Source organism: Elephantulus edwardii, unplaced genomic scaffold, assembly GCF_000299155.1.
Source record: "Elephantulus edwardii isolate Elephantulus edwardi_28Jun2011 unplaced genomic scaffold, EleEdw1.0 scaffold00219, whole genome shotgun sequence".
Taxonomy (NCBI): Eukaryota; Metazoa; Chordata; class Mammalia; order Macroscelidea; family Macroscelididae; genus Elephantulus; species Elephantulus edwardii.
This window is the reverse complement of record NW_006399969.1, coordinates 2,960-8,561: the sequence shown is the minus strand read 5'-3', so window position 1 is coordinate 8,561 and position 5,602 is coordinate 2,960.

Here is a 5,602-nt window from a genome sequence, read left to right as displayed (position 1 = left end):
GGGTGATTTTGTCATGCAGACTCCCCTGGAGTTGGTGTGGCACCACAGCTTAAAGGCATCAATTCTCCTTCTATAATCCCTAGTCATTGTGCAGCTCTCTGATGTATAACAAGTAATTGCAAATATCATGGCCTGGATCAGGTATATCTTAGTCTCCAGACTGGCATCGTTGCTCTTCAGTACTTTGGAAAGGTCTCTGACAGCAGACTTTCCCAATGCAATTCATCTTTTGATTTCCTGGCTGCTGGTGTCAAAAGTGTTGATTCTGGAGCCAAGCAAACTGAAGCCATTAACAATCTCAATCTCTTCAATCTATCATGATGCTATCAATCTGCCCACTGGTGAGAATCTTTGTTTTCTTGATGTTGAGCTTCAATCCATATTGAAGGCTACAATTTTTTACCTTCTGTAGTAAGCCCTTCAGGTCCTCCTCAGATTCAGCAAGCAGGGTTGTGTCATCTACATAATGCAGATTGTTGGTGAATCTACCTCCAATCCTAATGCCACATTTCTCCTCACAGAGACGTCCTGGATAATCTGTTCCATGTATAGATTTAAAAGATATGGAGATAGGACACATCCCTGGCACACACCCTTCCCAATTTTGAACCAGGCAGCATTTTCTTGCTCTGTTCTGATGACTGCCTCCTTGTCCAAGCACAATCAAGTGTTCTGGGATTCCTGTTCTTCTCAGAGTCAGCCACAGTTTGTTATGTTGTTGTTGCTGTTGTTAAGTGCCATCAAGTCACAGGCAACTCATAGTGGCCCTATTAAGGAAGTGACCCTATTAGGGAGAGTCCTCAATGCTTGTGTGACTTTCATCCTCTCTCCAGGTTCATAGGGTTTCTGGAGGCAAGCTATTATGGATGCGGATGCCACTCCTGTTTCCAAGCGTGTTTTAATCAGGGAGCTCCACCCCACTCTGCCCTGTCTGCATTGGGTGACCAACCATTAACATATTTGACATTTAGTGTCACTTTTCAGCCTCACAGCAACCACAAGTTACCTTTGTACGGCAACTTGTACACCAGGGCTATATTACCTAGAAGAATATCTGAACAAAAACAATGAAAGACAGGCCCGGGGACCGTGGATTAAAAGTCACCACCTTTGGCAGGGTGGCATCGCTGTCTGTCCACTGAGCCAGATGATTGTAATAGCAAAGGAATTGTTTACAAAAAACAACCCAAAGGCCCCTAAACAGAATGGATTAAAAAACGGTAGTTCATAATACACGAGGCAACACTAAAGGATGATGGGTGAATCTGGTGAATATCAGGGGGAGTGAAATAAGTTAGTCCCAAAAGGGGAAATACTGTGTGGGACCACTAAAGAAAGGTGTACATTCAGACATTCCTTGATGGTATATGGGGATAAAAGGAGAGAGAGAGGGGAGGGAAAATCAGTAAATAGATAACTATTATTATTAGGTGCTGTTGAGTCGAGTACAACCCATAGCTACCCTATGAACAGATCTGAAACCTGTCCTATCCTGTCCTTGTGTGATCCTTATTATTTCAGACTAGAGGCCAACTTCAATCTGGATTGAAGCGCAACATCAAGCAAACAAAGATTCTCACTACTGGGCTAATTAGCAACTTTATGATGGAGGGAGAAGAGATTGAAATTGTTGATAACTTCCGCTTGCTTGGTTCCACAATCAATGCTCTTGGCACTGTTGTTGTTGTTAAGTGCCATCGAGTCATAGACAACTCATAGCGACCCTCTGAATGAAAGACCTGAGCACAGCTCGTAAAGTTTCTGGAGGCAAGCCATTTCACATCACAGCAATCATGAGTTACCTCTGTACACAAGTGCTATATAGTCTTGGCACTAGCAGTCAGGAAATCAAATTATTAATTGCATTTATAAAGTCTGCTGTGGCTTGTGGATCATGATAAATTTTGGATACCATTGTAAATGCTTAACACTGTGACACTGACGTGTCAAATGAGATCATGGTTACCTATGGTGGACAGTGTTTGGTGAAGCCCCTCGATTAAAACAAGCTTGGAAGCAGGAGTGGCATCCACTTCTGAAATAGCTTGCCTCCGGAAACCTTATGAACCTGGAGAAAGGATGAAAGTCATGCAAGTCTCGTGGACTTTCATTCATAGGGCCACTATGAGATGCCTACAACTTGACGACACTTAACAACAACAACAAATTCTGCTATCAGGGACCTCTATAAAGTACTGAAGAGTACAGTCTGGAGACTAAGATGCACCTAATACAGGCCATAGTCTTCACAATTAATTGCTATGCATCTGAGAGCTGAACAGTAACTCAGGATGATAGAGGAGAGATTGATGCCTTTGAGTTGTGGTGCTGGAGAAAAGTGTTGGACTTACTGTGGACTGCCAGGAGAACAAATGGGTCTGTCCTGGAGAAAGTGAAACCAAGGTGCTCCCTGGAGGCAAGGATTTTGAGGCTCTGTCTCACATAATTTGGGCATATAGCCAGGAGGGACCAGTCCTTGGAGAGGGACATCATGCTTAGAAAGGAACAGGGATAGTGCAAGAGAGGAAGCCCAGGACGAGGTGGATCGACTCCATGACTGGAGAAAAGGGATTAAGTCTGCTGGAGATGATGAGATTGGCTCAGGATAGGGCAGGTTTCACAGCTAATGTGTACAGGGTCGCTATGAGAAATAGACAACTCGATGGCACATAACAACAACATCAGAGCCCATAGTTACTATGTCAATCCATCTGGTTGAGGGTCTTTCTCTCTTTCACTGATGTTCCACCTTTCCAAGCATGATATCCCTCTCCAAGGAATAACCTCTCCTAACAATATGTCCACAAGGATGTTAGATGAAACTTCAATCAGTGCCTCCGATCAGCACTCTAGCTCCAAGTTATCTAAGGCATATTTTGTTTTTTGCAGTCCATGGGATATTCAATACTCTTCTCCAGCACCACAGTTCAAGGGCATCAATTTTTCCTTCTTTATTGACCAGCTCTTAGACGCATAGCAAGTGACTGAAAAGACCATACCCTGAATCAGGTACATCTTAGTCTTCCAACTGACATCATTGCTCCTCAATAATTTGGACAGTTCCCTGACTATAAACTTCCCCAGTGCAATATGTCTCCAGATCTCCTGTCCACTCGTACCTAGTGTATTGATTGTAGATCTAAAATGAAGTAATTTCATTATTTTCTCTATTATGATATTGTCTTATTTATTTGTTTATTTATTTATTTAATTTAATGAACATTTACAGAGACTTAGGATTTCCATTCATTCATTGTTGCACTTTTCTCCCTGTCAACCCCTTCCCCCCAATTAACTCTTCTCCTTGAAAAGAAAAACTCTTTCATTGTTATACAATCCCTCCCCCCAAATTCACTCCACTATGTAGCCTTCACTCTGGACTTCTGCAATGACAAGAATACCCATTCATTCACATGTCCCTTTTAAACAGATATCTCCCTCGTCTGTTTCAATGCCATACACATCATTCCTCCCCTTCTCTGTCTTTCCTCAACCATGATGTCAGTCCCATTTTACAAAAGTGGCCCTATGCAATATTTGTCCATTTGTGACTGAGATATTTCACTCAGCATAATGTCCTCCAGGGTCATCCATTTTGCATAATATTTCATGAGTTCCTTGTTTTTCAATGCAGTGTAGTATTCCACTGTGTGAATATACCACAGCTTCTCTATCCATTCGTTTGTTGATGGACACTTGGGTTGTTTCCAGCTCTTTGCTATTGTGAACAAAGCCACAATAAACATGGGTGTGCGTAGTGGCTAGGCTTTTTGGGTTTTTTTTACTTTAAAAGGCAATCCATGTTGAAGGCTGCATTCCTTGATCGTCTGCAACAAGTACTTCAAGTCCTCCTCACTTTCAACAAGCAATGTTGTGTCATCTGTGTCAGGAAGGTTATTGATGAGTCTCTCTCCTATCCTGATGTCACATTCTTCATAGAGTCCAGCTTCTCTTTTTTTCCCCAAGGATGACATAGTCTAGATTTTGCACATTGCAATAAGTCCCTTTTAATCAGTGTTTTGCTGCCAGCTGCCCTGAATCCTGTCAATCTCATGCACAATGGAATCAGATATTGCCATCCTTGGGTTTTGGCAAGCTGATTTTTGGAAATATATTATCAGACATTGTCCCCTAGATTCTGGACCCTCTACTGAAACCTATTCAGCATTGTAACAACCCTCCAGGGGCAGACTATTGTTATAACCATTGAGTCAGAACCAGCTCACAGCCGGCCTCCAGCTGGTTTTCAGTAAATGGCCCTGGGAAGCTGTGCCATCTTTTTACTGAGGAGTAGTTGATGGGTTTGAACCACATGCCTTTGACAGATTGTTGTTATGTGCCATCAAGTCAGAATCGATTCATAACTGACCATCCTGTGGGTTTACAGAGGCTATAAATCACTTGAGAGGAGATTACCTATCTTTCTCCTGTGAAGTAGCTGGTGGATTTGAACCATGTGCATTGGAGTTGACAGCACAGTTCCTTACCACTAGGCCGCCAGAACTCCCTCTGACAGATTGTTGTTTTTCAGGCCTGCTGAGTTGAGTACTACTCATAGAGACCCTACAAACAACAGACTTAACCCCTGTCCTATTCTGTGCCACCTTCATCATCTCTGACACACTTGAGCACATTGCTGCAATCACTGTGTCAATCAAGCTGGTTGAAAGTCTTGCTGTCTTTTGCTGACCATCCACTTTCCCAAGCATGATGTCTCTTTCCAAGGAATAGCCTCTCATAGCAACATGTCCAAAGTATATGAGATGAAGCTTCATCTTTGCCTCCAAGGAGCACTCTGGCTGCACTTTTTCCAAAACATATGTTTGTTCTTTTGACAATTTATGGTATATTCAGGATGACATTGTAAACTCTGGTGGCCTATGGGATAGGGCGATGAAGTGCTAACCTAAATCCGGTGTCTCTCTGGAAGTTTGAGTCTATCAGTGGCTCTACAGAAGAAAAGTAGGCAATCTCTTCCCGTGCATTTTACAGCTACTGAAAACCCACTGGAAGGTCAGCTCTGAGATGGTTCTGACTCACAGCAATGAGTTGTGTTTTGAATATATAGGATGGGTCATCCCAGAAACCTAACTCACGTGTCTCTCATGTTGTTAGGTACTGTTGAGTCAACCATGGCTCACGGTGACCCCACACACAGCAGACTGAAACCTTGCCCTCTCTGGCACCATCCTCACAGTCTCCATGCACAAACTGATTGTTGCCCTCACTGTTGCAATCTATCTCACTGAATGTCTTTCTCTACTTTTCCCAGCCTGAGGTCTTTTTCCAAAGATTGGCCCCTTTGACCACATGCCCAAAATAAGAGAGATAATGTTTCATCGGTTTTGCCCTTAAGAAGCACCCCAATTGCACTTCCAAGACAGAATTGTTTGTTGTCTTGGTAGTCCAACTCCAAAATTCAAAGGCATTGATTCTTTTTTGGTCTAACTCATTCGTGGTCCAACTTTCAGATACATATGAAGCAATTGAAAATATCATGGTTTGGGTCAAATGCACCTCAGTCTTTAAAATAACATATATTCTCCCACATAGAGTATGAAATTCCACCACTGAATCTCTCTCTCTTCTTTTTTTTAATAAT